At 45.5% G+C, this 17,352-nt stretch overlaps 1 protein-coding gene across 8 annotated transcripts in view; it reads right to left on the minus strand.

Moving 5' to 3' along the window:
• SOCS5 (suppressor of cytokine signaling 5) overlaps positions 1–17,352 on the minus strand; it is a 120,801-nt gene that overhangs the window by 86,286 nt on the left and 17,163 nt on the right. The window lies entirely within an intron of this gene.

Consider the following 17,352-nt stretch of genomic DNA (forward strand, 5'->3'; position numbering starts at 1 on the left):
AGACTTGCTCTATAGTAGATGGCTCCCAGGGTAGCTCAGCAGGTTGATACGACCTTTGGAGACTGCGTTTAAGGTTGAATTTAACCAAAACAAAATATGCAACAATGATTTTTTGCAATTACTTATAAAGAATTTAAAAAAAGGAAGTGCTATAAAATGTGTTTGGCCAAGGGATGGGTTGGGGTATTTCTGCCTCCATTTGGCACCCATGAACCCAATTTCCTAATAACTGCTGTCAGCACAACAGAAACATCTATTTGTAATCATAACACATTTATAAATATAACCTGTGATAAACCACAAAAGCAAGGGGCACACTATTTAGAGTATTGGTGCATTGCTCAAGAGGAAAAAAAAATATAAATTAAAAACCACCACGAAGAAAACAGTGAACGCAAGTTTTCAGCAGCGTTTGATCCTTTGAATGTGCAAGATGCACGTTAGAACAATAATGTGTCCAGCATGTAGAATGCCCGCTTTCAACATGGACCACTCCCCTACCCGCTACAGTTATGTTCATGGCCCATCAATTTCCGTGGTGTCCCAGGACAGGATGAGCAAACAGAGCCAGGAAATGCGCAAGTGACGGCTGAGGAAAGGAGCCCTGTTTAGAGTAGATCACCGAACCCCCAGCTTCCCTCTGCAAAGCTGGGGGCTTGGTAAAGCCTGGTCATGGCAGAGGTGGGCTGGGTCCCGAGATCTGGCCAGACATCCGATGCAGGGTCTCGGACCCAGTCAGCGCCGTCCCATGGACCAGAGGGGTGACGAGGCAGAGGGACAGCAGTAGGGGGACCGGTGTTATATGATATCTGGCTCCCCAAAGCAGATTGCTGGAGAGCCCACAATGGGAGCTGGATATCATACAACACTGGAAATAAGTGCTTCCATCGCCGCTCACCTCTTCCGCCATATCCAAGCAAGGTGGGGGCACAGAGGGAAGAGCGGTGCAGGCGGAACCAGCATTGCAGTGATCCGGCCCCCCTGCTCACCCTTTCCCCACGCGCTAATCTTCGTGGGTCCAAAAAGGAGAGGGAAGCAGAGGGACCCACATAGGCCTGAAATGCTTGCTTCCCGGCACTCCCTCCAACTATGGTGCGGCGGCCTGAGCCGAGCAGCGGCATCCCTTACCAGGCAATAAGACACTGGCGGCACCAGCAGGAAGCAACAACGCAGCGTGGACACGCAATCCAAATGCAGGAAAGCGCACATCCAGGCTACATTTATTCCCCGCGCCCCCATCACATTGCACTGACTGAGCATGTATTTTCTCTTTTCTAGCTGTCCTGGATCACACGCCCCACAAATTGAAGCCCTCTACCTACAGTATGGCTATTTTTTTTTGTTTAGGGCTAAATACTCATCGTTATCTTGCTCGCAAGACAACATAGGAGTTTGCATTTTTGCAAAGCAACATGCAGGCACCTAGTCAGTGAGACAGCACAGGTAAATCAAGGAAGTCGCAGGGAAATGAAGGAAGTCAGTCCTACAGAGGGAAAGAAATAGTGGGGGGGGGGGGGGGGGGGGGTGGGGGGGAGGTGCACGGGGGTCACCAGAGGAAGTTAAGTCCTCAGCCACGACCCGGTTTATTTATGCAATGTTTGTCGGATACGTGTATCCAATAAACATTGCATGAATAAATACCCCCTTTATCATTTAAACTATCCCACACAATGCAGCCACCCAGCTGCTTTCAGAGGGGAGCTGCAGGAACTGTGCCGGGTGTGGTTCAAGTAGAAAACGTTGCTTATGGCGGCGTATGGACCCTGAGCGGGACGCAGTCTGTTGCAGTCTGCGGCGCCAATGGACAAAAAGAGAAGTCTGCACAGCGGGCGCCATAGGATTATGGCGCAAGAATTGTGCCCCGCCAACTTCAACCAGTCAACGGCAACTCCTATCAGGAAGGGAGGCAGCGAGAAGATTGAAGGTAAGAGCTGTCTCCCAGGAGAATCTAGCGTGTGAAACACTGGAGGAGGGGGCAATAAAGTAAAAACATACTGCTGAGGCAATGCAGCCAGCGTGTCCAGAATACAAAGAAAGCAACTCGAAGTCCACGATATTGTGGTCAGAGAGGATTTAACAACTCCAGATACACAGACAAGGAATAATGCATGGGGTATTGCAGATAACGTGGAAGGAGGAAACTCATTAGCCCAATTAACATCTGAAGGCAAAGGACCACACGATCCCGGGAAGTAGGCTTGGAGATCTCGCGAATGCCTAAGAAGGCAAAAAGCCAAAAAATTCAAGATCTACGCAAGCCACTACCTCAACCCTCCTTACCGAAGATGCTTGCCGAGAGGAGACGGGCCACTGAGGGATAAAGCCCAGCCAAAGTGGTTGGGTGGGGGGGGGGGCGTGCGGGGTGAGAAAAAAAAAGTCTGGGTGGGGGAGGGGGCGAATTCTTACAGCGGGTTACAAATAAGAAGACGACTCAGACCCCGAGTACACACGCGCTTGAGCCCTAAAGCGTTAAAAACAAAACCTAATCCCCCTTTACAACAAAAATCAGTGCCATCTAGCACATTATTTACATTTTCTTGCAAAAAAATGTTTCAAACGGGTTGAGCGGATTCCTGTTGAACTGACAGACGCCGAAATGCTGGCAGGTGTCGGTGCCCGGGCTACATTACAAGCTAGCTCAGCAGACAAGCTTCCCCTACAGGCCCGTTGCAATGACAGAAAACAAGCGCTAATGGCCGGGGAGGACCTGCCCAAAACGCCAACATTGATAAAATGTCATATCAGGCAAGAAAAAAAAAAGACGGTCCGATGATCAATTAAGTGAGCAGTCTACAGAATCGTATTCCAGAGATGACGAACAAAACACGGACGTCTCCCCCCCCCCCCCCCCAATCATCAAAATAAACAGCTGCCTGCCTAAGGCCTAAAATTCCGGACCAGGGAACCAAGGTTGGCTTAGATAAAAGTCAACCAGACTCAATGCCTGCATCACCTAATGCAAGTAGCCTTCAAAGGCAAGAGAATGACACCGACAAATGAGGGGACTCAAACAGGAAATCTCCAGACGTGGCTGAAAAAGAACAGGAATCTAGATCCACCAACTCAAACACCAGTACGAGATTCCTCTGAACAGAGTTCTGAAGTGGCCACATCAGCCGGCACCCAAAAGGAAGTACTGGCACTAACCCAAGCCAAGGGTAGAGCAGCTTACGTATCAGAAGGCATTATCCCAGATCTGCAGTCACAAGAGATGGAACCTGCACAAAAGAAACCATGGGAGAATGGGGCTATGGCAAGAGATCTAGGGCCCTTTAGATCCAAGTGAGCCATTACCCCGGCAAAATCCATTGCGAGATTCAAACGTAGGGCCTAAGGCATCCTACGGGATCTTTGGAAAAAATGGGCTAGGAATAGCGAAGGATGCGATGGTATTTAGAGGGAATATAGAAAGCACAAAGGTAGCAGGTTACGGGGCAGTGGCTCAGAGCGTTGTGAATACCAAAGCCGACCCTCCCAAAAAAGAAAAGAAAACTGAAATTAAATAAACGAAAGGGGATTTACCACAAGAACTGAACCTCTGGTCATGAACTTTGCAGACAACGAACAGATGGAGTTATTGGAGCCAAGTGCCTACCCGATTGAAGACTCTAAATCAGAGTTAACTCCCATGACAGCTGTAAACGGATGGCCTGCAGAATGAACAGAAGAAAATGGAACCTAAAAGAAAAAAAAAAAAAAAAAAAAAAAAAAAAAAAAAAGCCAAACAAGGAAGATCGATGCCCCAGCCCCCAGGAGGAACACAGGGGCACAGTGGGGCGCCCCCGCGGAAGCCATAGTAAAGCGGATAAAGCTCAGTATAAAAAGCCAAGCGAGAAATCCAGAGCGAGGCGTGAGAAAACCAGGAGTAACACTAGGTCACACGAGAGAGCGGGAGATTCAGTAGGGAGGTATTCCTCCCGTACCCGACAGACTAAGCAAAGACACAAGGAAAACTCAAAAAGCATGAAAAGACTGCACTCAGGACATCCCGATTGTTGAACCAAGGGAGGAAGATATAAAAAGTGTGCTCCAATCCCCAAGGAGCCTCTTCAGAAACTCTATACGGGACTTCAAAAGGATGGGTTATGAAATTAAGGAGATTCACGAACCAAAGAGACAAAAGTCTTATATGAATCGAGAGAAAGACACATTAGCAGAAAAGTTCACCAAGAAAGTCCAAATACAAAATTGAAGAACGCAGACTGAACCTAAATAAGATGCCTAACCACAGTCAGAGGGGGTCTCTTCGAAATTATGAACGCCGTCCATCATAAGAACGGACCCTTAATGAATCTTCACCAACGAGGCGAGACAGCTCCGAAAAAGCTAAAGAGATTCCCATGAGGCCATGCCTTTCGGAGAAACAAAGACAATTAAGTGGCAAACAAAGTGCATGAGATACCGAGAAACCACCAGCACAGGTATAGAGGAAAAGAGTTGAATCAAGGAAAAACTAATGTTCTCATGTAATACCCGAGGTTTCGGACATTTAACTAAGATCTTGGCTGTTAACCTGGTCGACTTTGATAGTCTGTCTCCAAGAGGCATGGTTAAAGGAATGGTTCGGTCAACATTTTTTATTGCCCCTACGGGTCGGCCATGTGTTTTTAAGCCCAAGTTGCTCGATTTTAGAAAAATTTCCTATGGACCTTAACCGAGTTTGTGTCCATTAAACGCACGGGAAAACAGGCATCGGGAGCCGCCATTTTGTGATAATCCTATAATTTCTCCCATCGCGGCACGAAATCATATCCCCAGCCCCTGAGCCATCAGCAGACGCGTACCGCCCATTTCACAATGCCAAAGCACGTCTCATGTCAACATTCGCTGCGCTTCAGCTAATGACGTGTCGCCATGGAAATGGCAGCATGCCTCTTTCCTCAATAAGTATAAACAGACTGTTTCACAACACACAGCAGCAGATTTTCGATTCCATTCCTCTCTGTGTGAGTATTCTGTGACTCGTTTCTGTGCTCTGGTCAGCTACCTTCATTGCTGTAGCCCGTGTGAACAGATACCAGTACCACCGCTATCAATTATTTTAGTTTGTTTAACACATAATGGCTACAATAATGCCCTACATGTACGAGCCCGAGTATACCGAGGAGGAACTAATGGAAAGGGAAACACGTGAAAACGATGAGTCTTCGGACGGCAGTTGGGAGGACGATTCAACAGCTGAAGAGCCTGGACCTAGTCGCATGGACGGTGTTTCCACCTGGTGCACATGCAATCGGTGAGAGCTAATGCCAACCGAGGACGAGAACTGCTGCTGCTGTGAAAATTCGGGATGCGTGGCCTACATTTCGGAAGGCGAGCAACGACCGCAATGCATCACCGAGCTGCCAGACTTCAGGGCAGCCTGCCTCACACGGTCCGTGTTGAGGATAATGATGGTGCTTATGCATGAACTTCGCGCAACTGTTTGTCGTCGTAATCCGAGTAATGGGTAAGTATACTCTGCTTGTCATGCCACTCCTATTTCATGGTCTACTATATCCAATATTACATATACATATCATTGTAACGCACGAATGTCGTTCAATAGTGTGCAGTGTCTAGATAGCATTTGTCCGAGCAGAATGCCATTAGTTACAAGAATTGTCATTGACAACAAACGTTTATTAAACTTATCTTGGTCATTTATAAACAGTTTGCTTCATTCCTTTTCACAGGTGGTACAGGCTGGTGGCCTATCGTTCCTTTACATGGTGGCTTCACGGGAGGCTTGGACACCGCATTCGAAGAGTGATACCCACCTGTGCCGTTCGTGCCATAAGAGAAAAATTCCCGAGTGACAGTGGTCAGTACAGGGGATTTTCTCTCGCTGTGCTGCAACCTGAACTGTACAATGTTTTGTATTTTTGTGTCATCAAAATAAGATACAAAATAAAACCACATATATTTTAACAACGGTTGTTTCGATTTTTTAAATGAATCAAGTGTGTCTCCATTCAAGGATGGACGTCAGACATCTGTGCTTGGAATGGGTGAAGTTCAGGTCGCGGTGAAGCGGGGTGGTCACCATCTAAGCTAACATTATATTATCAATAATGCATGCACTAAATAACACTTGCTCAAAGTCTTTCAGTCGGTTATGTCTCTACAAAAGTCACACATATCTATACTATCAATTAACATTGGATTATACAGGCCTTAGGTCAAGGGTCTTGACCACTATAATACACTGTTTGAAGTGTGGGTCGGTGCTCACAAGAATCTCTGATATGTGGCATTTGTTATTGATAGGCAACGATATACTGCAGTAGGGGTCTAATGTTAGTTGGGGATCTGCTAGGTGGGCATCATGGCGTGGTCAGTGGTCTGGCACATGAAGAGAATACCTTGAAGGGACATAGGGTCAGAATGGCAGTAAGTTTCCACTGGCGAGGGTGCGTGGGCAAGGACACGTTTGTGGAGATGAACGAGCGATGTGCTTGGTTCAGGCTGGTTCACATGCAGGACCGTGATCTCAGAGGAAGAGTGATGTGTTACATTTATTAGCTGTTGCAAATACCTCTGGAGTTTTCCAGTCAGAGTGGGAACGAGGTTGTGGGCCATTTGCTCTGCGCGCTCCAGGCAGGCCTCCCACGAGGCAGGCCGCCCCCCACTAGGGATGTAACGGTAGAACGGTATACCGTTAAAGATACCATGAACCACTCAATTGAACAATAACCGTCACATTGTTTATACCGTTAAGTGTGCTTTTCAATCTGATTTGGAAAGGCTGCAGTAAGCACTGTTGGATGTGCCGTCTGCCAAGTAGTTTTAGTTGGAGCAGTTTTTAATGCCATTCCATAAACCACACGTGCCTGACATAAAATCAATATGTTAGCAATAGGAAGAATAAATACAGTGCCAAGAAGGAAAAGGGTTTACTTTGGTATGGCGGCTTTATGATATGGTATTTGTAACGCGCCTATACACAAGTGTTTCAAGGCGCGACGAGGCAGGGAGGGAGGGAAACAAGGGGAAGACAGACAAACGATCCTACTAGGCCAGGTGTCATTCAGATCGCGCAAGTGCAGAGGTAAGGGGAAAAGGAGGAAGTGCAGGGGGAGGAGGTGGGGGGGGAAGTGCAGTACAAGGTAAGTAGCGTAAAAAATAATAAATAAAAAGGGCCAGCTGGTGGCAAGTGCGAGGTAAGTGCAGAGCAAGTGCTGGGAAGGGGGCTGTAGGGATACAGTGACAGTCCCACAGTGCAGGGGGAGCCAGGGAGGCAGTGCAAGTGGAGAGTGGCTGGGCCCTGGACCGAGGTTGCTGAGAGTGGCCCAGATGCATGTTTAGTGCTGAATTCAGTGGGGAGTTAAGCAGGATTAGCAGGGGAGAGGGAGAGAGAAGGCAGAAGCGAAGAGGAAGGTTTTGAGGTGCTTCCGGAACCGGAGATGGTTCTCCTCAAGTTTCAGGGAGGCAGGAAGGCTGTTCCAGATGGAGGCCCCTGCTGCGGAGAGAGATCTACCCCCAGCTCGTTGCTTCGAGAAGCGGCTGACCATGAGGGAGTTGGAGACGGATGAGCGAAGGGCTCGTGAAGGAAGATATTTAGGAAGAGAGAGTTGAAGGTATTTAGGTCCCAGGCCCCAGAAGGCCTTGTGGACAATGCAGAGGGTTTTGAACTTAATCCTCGCAGCCACTGGGAGCCAGTGAAGAGATTTCAGTCCTGGAGAGATACGGTCCCTGGGCTTGAGGCCAAGGACAAGTCTCGCAGTTCTGTTCTGGATAAGTTGCAGAGGGCGGAGAGTGGAGGCAGGCAGATTAAGATAGAGGCTGTTACAGTAGTCCAGCCTAGAGAGAACCAGGGCTCGGGAGACAGTGAGCTTCTGGGGGAAGGAGAGGAAGGGAAGAATACCTCTGAGGAGGTGCAGCTGGTAGTGTGACTTCTTAGAGACGTCAGATATATGAGGAGAGAAGGAGAGTGTGGAGTCGAAGATGACCCCGAGGTTTTTAGCCTTGCAGGTAGGGGCAGGAAGGGGGCCAAGGGAGGCCGGCCAGAGAGCTGCAGGGAAGGAGGGAGTGGGTGTGCCGATGAGTAGAATCTCAGTCTTACTGGCATTGAGGCAGAGGTCTATATATTTATAATGGATAATGTTTGCTAAACATATGACAATGGGGGATTTCCCTGGTTCCATCATTGAATTTACATATAATAAGTCACGCTGCTAAATTCACTCAGCTCTCTGGGTATTCCCTGCTGCCATAACAAAGGGTAACATGTCCGTGATTACTGAACACCTTTTGGCCCGCAAGTAAACTAAAGGCTGTAACGTAAAGTGTGTGTGTGTACGTGTGTGTGTGTGTGTACGTGTGTGTGTGTACGTGTGTGTACGTGTGTGTGTGTGTGTACGTGTGTGTGTGTGTACGTGTGTGTGTACGTGTGTGTGTGTACGTGTGTGTGTACGTGTGTGTGTGTACGTGTGTGTGTGTGTACGTGTGTGTGCAAGCGTATACTACCATCAGCCTCCATTGATCTGTGGCATGCAGGTTATCAAGATGGCAACATGTGCATCTTCACAAGTGGCCAGTGGGGGAACTAAAGGCCTAAATGACCACTTAAGAAAAGCTATTCAGTTTGCTTTGCCAGTCGCAGCAGGCCCCCCCCCCTCCTCTCCACACGTGTGTTTGGTGGCAGCAAGGGGTGGCATTTCAGTGGAAAGTATGTTGAAAAGCCCAAATCTGGCCCTGGGTTCCTGATTTTGTTTGTAATGATAAATCTGACAATTTATGACCTTTTAGAAAATATTTGTTAAGATTAGTTAACTCCACCTGCTATACAGCGATAACCATGATATACCATAATTTGGCAAGAAGGTTATCATACCGTCAAAACTAATACCGTGACACCCCTACCCCCCACAATAAACATAATACCACGACATACACACGTCATTCATTCACAAACACACCCCCGTTTCTAATACTTTATAAAACCACTTGATATGTCTCATGAGAACATCTTTGTGCTTTGCAAGTCAACTCCTGAACCTTCTACCCGAGAAGCACTGAGATCTATGCTAATCTATTCGTCGCCGTGCCATCTGTGACCGCTTCGAGCAAACTCGACAGTGTGCTACCTGTTCTCCTGCAACATACTGCTCGGCCCGCTGAATCCAACTGTTTGTTGGTCAAGGTAAGGCCATGTATCCTAGTCATATTTCGGTCATTTTTACATTTCAATCTATTTGCTATTACAGTACCCAATAGAGCTATGGTCATTGGTCTCATTGCTATTGACTGGAGTTTCAATTGTTATGCTATCAATAGATCTATTTATTTTCATCTGTGTCAATTGTCATCGAATTGCATCCTTCGGGGGTCCAGTCTATAATGTAAGCATTGTTCCTTTTCGTGCAAGACAGAACATCCAAGGGACGAGTCACATGTTAAATGTCTGACTTTATGCAAATACTAAGCCGCACATGATGAACTGGTATAGTTCCGGTGACCAAAACAAACCTTGCATTGAACATGGTATGTTTCATTTACTTTGACATTTTTATTCATCAAGGTTTAATAATCTTGATATTTACTTTTCAGATTTTTCAACAATGCCTGCCCGTTAGATTAGCGGTTGCCCTTGGAAGACCCATGCTAAATCTGAAGGCACTACAATGCATGTATTCCCGAAAACTGTTGATCGAATAAGAGAATGGGTCAGACATTGCGGATATCCACTGGATGAGCTGGAAAGTAGAGTCCAACAAGTCTTTGAGGACAAGAGGGGTGATACCGCATCTGCAGCCGGCACTTGCCTCGAACATGTACACCACATCTTGGGTAACAAAGAAGAATAAACGGCGATCGACACGAAAATTGCTCGCACCGCTATTAACACCCTATTCGTCCACAATCCGCCACTGGTGAGTCAAGTGTCCGTTTTTAGCTTTAGGCCTTGCGGTAGTGTGTAGGTAGCCGAATGGATTCATTGATATTTCAGGTGTTTCCAATTTGTAATACTTTTGACATTGATATGAGTGTATAGCTTTTTGAATGACATTTATCAATATATTATTTTTAGATTTCATAACCCACAAACGAAACCATATATGGGCACAGGGAACTGTGCTATATTGCACATTACTCAAGTATTCCGTCTCCTTACATGGCAATTTTAAAAGTTGGCTTTTCATTATGAAACAATTTACCTTTACAACTTCTTGACTATCCCTTGAATCTGAAGCAAGAACATTCTACTTCCGTCACGTGCTCGCAGTTATCAACCACTTCTAGCGCGTATCAGGTAATCATACTTGGCTATTCCGCTACAGACTTGTTTTATGCATGTCAAGTAAGAGTTTGTATGTATCGTGTGATTATTTTACCAATTGTTTGGTTAGTGCTTTCCAATTGATATACACCTTAGTTGTCGTCCCCTGGTGTTCGTTTTCAGTTATAATTAGCGTTATCCATACTAATGCAAGTACTGTCTTTCAGGGAGATGCTATAGCGTCCACCACATTGCGAGGTATGGATACCGACAGCTCAATCGACCGTGATCATCAGGACTGGAACACTTGTCGTTTGATTGTTCTACATCATGTTTCATTTGTGGTTAGCCGTTGATATGTACCCGAGCGGTCGACCGCAAGCATGTGTTGTGTTTTCAATATTGTAATCCTTACTAATGCAAATACTATGCTTCAGGCAGTTGTTGAATCGTCAACCCACGCACATGATGCGGAGCCTGACATTCAAGTAATTCCGGTGGAGGCTGGACCATGCGGATACGAATCGGCACAACAGCTTTCGGAAGTGCGCACCACATTGACAACAGCCCTAGATATTCATCAACAGCACAAAGTATGGATACTGACAGCTCCACCGAGCGTGATCATATACTGTGATTCCATTTGCTATACTTTCTTCCCAATTAACCAAGTACTGTGTTTCAGGGAGACGATGGAGCTTCCACTACAATCACAAGATCCCATTTAGATGATGCAGAGGTTTTAAAAAAAAAAAAAAAAAAAAAACTAAAAACAAATAAATTAAAAAAATAATCGGAGAAATAAGTCGATTAAATCTGATCATATTTAAATATTCCTTGATTCTTTTAGACAATGCAACATTTGTGGTTATCTCTTTACATGTACCTGTGCCGTCGACCCCAAGTGTGTGTTATGTTTACAATATTGAAAACCATACTAACGCAAGTACTGTGTTTCAGTGAGTTGCTGATGCCTCCTCTTTAATACAATCATTCGTGGCAGTCCATGCAGAGCCAGAGGTATGGATACTGACGGCTCCATCGAACTAGGTCATCAGAGCTCGAATACTTAATGTTTAAATCGTGTTTGGCTATTGAGATGTATATGTGCGTTCGTCCTCACGTGCGTTTTATGCTAACAATATTTTGATACACAGTAATGAAAATACTATGTTTCAGGGAGTCGATGGAGCCTCATTCCGTGCGGTCTATGTGGATACAGAAAATAGTCGTTGCAGCGCAGGAGGAAGGGGAGACATGCGGATACGTATCGGAGCAACAGCGTGCAGATGTTGAAGGTCGAGTCAAAAAAGCTGCATAGAAAAGAAACAAAAATAAGGTTAGTTACAAACCGTTCATAACGAAATTTGTGTGTGCTGGGGACTATGTTTTTTTAAGTCAATTGTACTATACTATCTTGTGTTTAAACTGAACATCCCTTTTCCAATCTGTCCTCTAGTTACCCGTGGGTCTACGAACTACATACACAGACAGTGAAGCGAATGAGAGATGTTGCTTGCCAGACCATTTACACTATGGAGGAACTATTAATTCAGATGCGGCGTGTTGAGACTCGGGATGCTCATGTCCAATGTACAGAAAAGAATGTGTCCGGAGAATCCAGTAAAGTTGTAAAGGACCATTGCTACAATACGACCGCACCACCGCAACAACATGATACTGGATGTTTTGAAGATAGCTCTGAAGTAGATAATTTACACAATCTACACCCGCCAAAAAATTGCCACCAAAAAAGCTGTCGATATTGTTGTGTTCTCCCATCAATGTTGAAGTAGCAGATGTTGAAATGACAGAATGAACCAGCAGCAGCATTCATCGACGAATCAGAACTTGATAGCAGCGATATTTCATTCAAATGTGGTGAAATGTCCTCAACGTCACAGGCCGAAACAACTTTGACGCAGGATGACAGTCTAATGAAAGAGGGCAAATACATAGTATTCGACAGTTGTTTGATGATTATCGACAGTTGTTTGATGGATATTATAAGTATGCTGAAATGTGGACATTCCATCAGAGGGAAAGTATGTGGGAAGCCATTGATTCATGTGACTCGTCAAAAACAAGGCAGTAACGTCACAATACATGCCGCCTGTAGATTACAATATACGTTCTCATGGTCTGCACAACCGATGCTGGGGAAACTGCCAGCAGGCAATCTACTGTGTGCAGCTGCATCACTTTTTAGTGGCTCCAGTTTTAGAAAGTTAGTCTTTCTTTCATTTTGTGGGACTCCATTTCATTTCATTTAAAAAACGCAGTACTACAAATACCAACATGATTATCTGTTTCCGGCCATTAGTGATGCTTGGAAAATTGAACAATTGTCTCTAGCAAGTACATTCGAAGGCAAACGATTCAGGCTAGCCGGCGATGGACAGTGCGACAGCCCTGGATTTTCTGCCAAGTACTGCACCTACCACTTTCAGGACATGGATAGTAAGAAAATTGTGAGTTTGGTGGTCGTGCAGGTAACACAATGTACATCCTCAGTGGCCATGGAGAAACTAGGATTTATAAAATCAGTGGAATATCTGCAATTGAGGGGAATGCACATCGACCTCATAGCCACAGACAGACACGTTTCAATTCCCAAGACAATGAGAGAGCAGTTCCCACATATTAAACATCAATTTGACGTATGGCATCTTGCTAAAATCAATCAATAAGAAAATCTCGGCTGCAGGGGAAAAGAAAAAAGGTTTGGAAAGTATTTCAGAGTGGTCCCAGTCTATCAGCAACCATCTTTTGTGGAGCTCCAAAACTTGTGAAGGGTCAATGGAAATACTACTTGAAAAATGGCGGTCACTGATGCACCACTGTACCAACGTGCACCGCTGGTCAGAAAACCTACATTTCCACCAATGTGAACATGGCCCTTTGTCCCCAGTGGAGGCACGGAAGAAGAAGAGGTTGAATCCATCTTCACCAACACACAAAGCCATTGAGAAGATAAAGAGATTTGAGGGCCCTGACAGAATTCTGTCACACAGGAGGTTTGGAGGTGTTCCACAATATGTGCCTAAAGTACAGGCCAAAGCGCTTGCATTTCAGCATACAGGGCATGAGACATAGGACTCTACTAGCGGTCTTGGCCCATAACGAGAATCTCGGCCGTGAACAATCTAGGACTAAGGATGCCTCGCTACACTAAGACCTTTTAAAAAAAGAAGTAAGCAATGGGTGATCAAACCAGTCTATGAGGAAATGGAGTTCGACTTTGTCAAAAGCCTTAGTGTTGCTGTATTAGAGAAGCGCAGATATGGAATTTTGAACATTTCTGTGCAGAGCACTGATCCATTGCCACCCTTGTGATGTAAATGGTGCTGTGATGTAAATGGTGCTGTGGAGTATGTGAAGTCACTGGTTCAGAATTGTTGGAAACCTTTATGGAAAAGTTCAGTGAAGAGAACGTTATTGCTATATCTAGTTTTGCCAGGCCATGTAATGACAGTTGGATAGCTGGAGCTCCACCTAGTTTCGCTGCCGTATTGTGACTACTGATGTCACAAACAACGTGGGGAGTTGGCGAAGGAGCAGAGCGTTCAGATTCCAACGTTCTCAAGTGAGTGCTTACCGGCGTAACTTCAGTGTTCTGATGGCCAACAACTGCTGTCAGAGGAAAAGTGTGCCATGTTTGAGTAAAAGACCCTTTCAACGTTCAATAACGTACATCGGTCATTAAGCGAACTTTCAGGAAGTACCCTCCGTGCTACTTAACATGCATCGGACAGTGAGAAAATGAGTTCCTTTGCTATTGAGTGAATTCAATTACACCACATGAACTATAGAATTATAATTTAAGATCTTAAATCCATTTAAGCTCTGGAGTCTGCCTAATGGAAGTGCAGCTGCAAGGGGAACTTCAACGTGAACAGTCTTGTCTGGCAAACCCTGCTCTGTGGACTGCAACGTGAGCAATGTGATTGCAAATACTGGAAGCGTTATTTTTGTATCATTTTCAAATGTTATTCATTCTATGTTGGTAATATGAATATCAATTCGGGCAGAGAAACATGGTGTATATACATATTGCGAGTAATGCTGCACGTGGTGTGGTCACAGTGATCGTGCTGGGAGTGTTCGAAATGTTAATGACCTACTGCATTTAATATGTATGCACAGCAATATTATTGCACTAACCTGATCATTTATTTACAGACACCCGTTAACTGTGACTCTGCAGGCATGAAATTGTGGAACTTTATATGGCGCAACAAAAATTTGGATGCCACAATTTCTTTTTGCTGAATTAGTCAGCTTGTTTTGTGTTTGGATGGTGTGCGGGTTAAAATTGTTGTCACCACTTGGGAAGAGTGATGTGTTGCTCACACTCAATGACAAGATTATCTAGTCTTAATGCGTACCATGTTTTATTGCAATATTGTTTTTTTTTCTCCACAGGACCACTTAATCCAGATCTGCGAGTTTAAACTATGGACATTGGGAAATTTTGCATTTGTTATCCATGTTTAGATTTCAATTCGCTGGCCAAAATGTGGGTGTGGAGGAACTCCTGCGAGTGAGTATCGTAACTAAGTGCATGAAGCCCTCCATGTGGACCCAGAGACCGCACCGTGCTGCAGGAGCAGCACCATCTACACCTTGCCTGCACTGCAGGTAAGGCCAGGATCCCCCACCAACTACATGCCCATTTTTCAGGCATGATCCCAGTATCTGAAGAAAAATGGTAATTATGCCTGCACGAGGAGCGCAATAGCTACGCTTGCCACACATCCCTGAATGAAAGCAGCAACATAAGGAAAAGCCTCCGTCCCCGCCACTAAGAACCACAAGGGTTCTATCCGCTCCAAAACGGCTGCCGCCATCTTTTTAATTTAATTGTATGCCTCACTGCCTGCAAGCAGCCTGCCCCACCAGCTGATTGGGCGCTCCACGGCTCAAGCAGCCAATCTCGATTCTCCGGAATGCGAAGCCGGCCCGAAACAAGGCATGGAATTTAGGCACTACTCCGGTCCAAGCCTGTCCTTGCTGGTCCCTGCTACCTACCAGGAACGCTGCTCCTTTGCGCAAAGGACCCACCATCTACCTAACGATGCCCCCCGTTAAAGGTACTGTACACAAGAATACTGCTTCTTCGCAAATTGTTTATTGATGCCCTTTCATGTTAAAACTTACATCTAGCCCGGCTTCTTCCTCCCCACACAACTGGGGACTGCCGCCTCAGGTCTATCACCTGTAGCAACTTAAGCTGCTAAATCGAGACACTAACTGATCTATGTAACACTAAAGCGGTCATTAAGCCTCCCCTGCATGTAACTATTATGCCTTGCAAGTATTTAACTCAGTATGTTGATCTGCACTCCACCCTTACTCACTCTGCCACCCCCCTTATCTTGGGTACTTCTGTGTATTTGCACATACTAGCGCAAACAGCCACTGTGCTGCCATGGTTTAGCATATACAGCCTGTGTTGCCCTCTACTTGGCACCCCTAGCCACTCTAGCATATGCAACGGCAATATCTGCCTATCTGCTAGCCAAGGCCTAACTAGCTCAAGCTCAATCTGCCCTTTGTGTCTGCACTTAACCCAAGTGGATTTTGCCCATTGTGTCTGCTCCTAGCCTAAATCGAATCTACCTATGTGTATGTTCCTAGCCTAAGTCGAATCTGCCTACTGTGTATGTTCCTAGCCTAAGTTGCATTTGCCCATCTCAGGTTATCCACGCCCTACCCAAGGTCACTTCCAGTATACTACACATGGCCTCCCAACACTCCAACAGGCCTCCATACTCGGTCTACATTCCCCCCTACTCCGTTCCTACCAGCCTTAATCACATACGAGGGCCATAACCACCTCCCCATAGCCACTCCACCCACTAATGCTGTCATTAAGCCTAAAGCCACTGCCAGATTCACATCTCACACACCACCACTGCACATAAGAAACACTAGATTAGGAGCCCGCACAACCACAGCACACACCAAAACTCACCACTCACATTGCAGATGCTCCTCCCACTTACTACAATCACTCCTACTTCGAAACCCCAGCATCCAACCACCAAACACCACTAAACCTTCCCAAATGCAACTTGCTCTCATTAACACCAGATCATTACCAGCCCATGCCACAGAAATACATGATTTAACCTCCGACCTTGAGCTAAACGCCCTAGCCATTACAGAAACCTGGCTTCGTGAAGCTTCTGGACCAGCCTTATGCCAGTCCCTTCCCTCGGGTACATCATACTCAGTCAAGACAGACGGACACAAAGGCAATGGTGTGGCCTAATAGTCAAAGAAACACTGAAGGCTAGACAAATTAAAGCTATCACATATGAGAACTTGGATGCCATATCAGTAAAAAATCTCCTTCACACCTAAGGGACACCATGACAATGCACCTTATCTACCGGCCTCCAGGCCCACTCCTGAACTTCCAAGCCGAGATCCTACACTTCATAGGTAACCTCAAACCAAATACTAAAGGGTGTCCAGTCAAACTATCGAAAAAAAGGATCGAATGGCCTTTTGCTCGAATGCAAAAGGATTGAAAAAAAAAGGGTCGAATTTTTTTTTGTTATATATATTTTTTTGTTTGGGTTGGTAAAAAATGTATTAAAGAAAACAGAGGGCTGAGGGGGGAACCTCCCCCATTAAAATAAAAAAAAATATCGACCCTTTGACTGTCTATCAAAAGGCATTCGATCCTTTTGTTTTCGACCCCATCACTGGCAACCATACTAAAGCCATACTCCTAGGAGACCTGAATCTCAGATTCAATGATACAAAAGACAAACACAGCAAAACCTTTGCTAAAGCCCTTCTGGACCTACAATTCATCCAAAGAATTGACTCTGCCACTCACACTAAAGGTTGCATACTAGAGTGGTTAGTCGACCACAACTGTAAGGTAGATATCAGCTCAATCACCCCACAACCTTGGACCCATCACCACCTCATCCACTTCTACATCCCAACTAATGCAGCAGTCACTCAAAACCTCCCCATGCCAGCTGCCCTAGCCAGATCTAAAAAAAAACTACTCACTAAAGAGAGAATCCGCCCACTCCTAGAAGTCTCAACATTAGCATCACCCATCTCTAACAATACTAAAGAACTAGTCGAACTTTACAACACCACTATTAAAGAGGTCATCGACACAA

Source organism: Ambystoma mexicanum, chromosome 4q (genome assembly GCF_040938575.1).
Source record: "Ambystoma mexicanum isolate Mex_15411 chromosome 4q, UKY_AmexF1_1, whole genome shotgun sequence".
Taxonomy (NCBI): Eukaryota; Metazoa; Chordata; class Amphibia; order Caudata; family Ambystomatidae; genus Ambystoma; species Ambystoma mexicanum.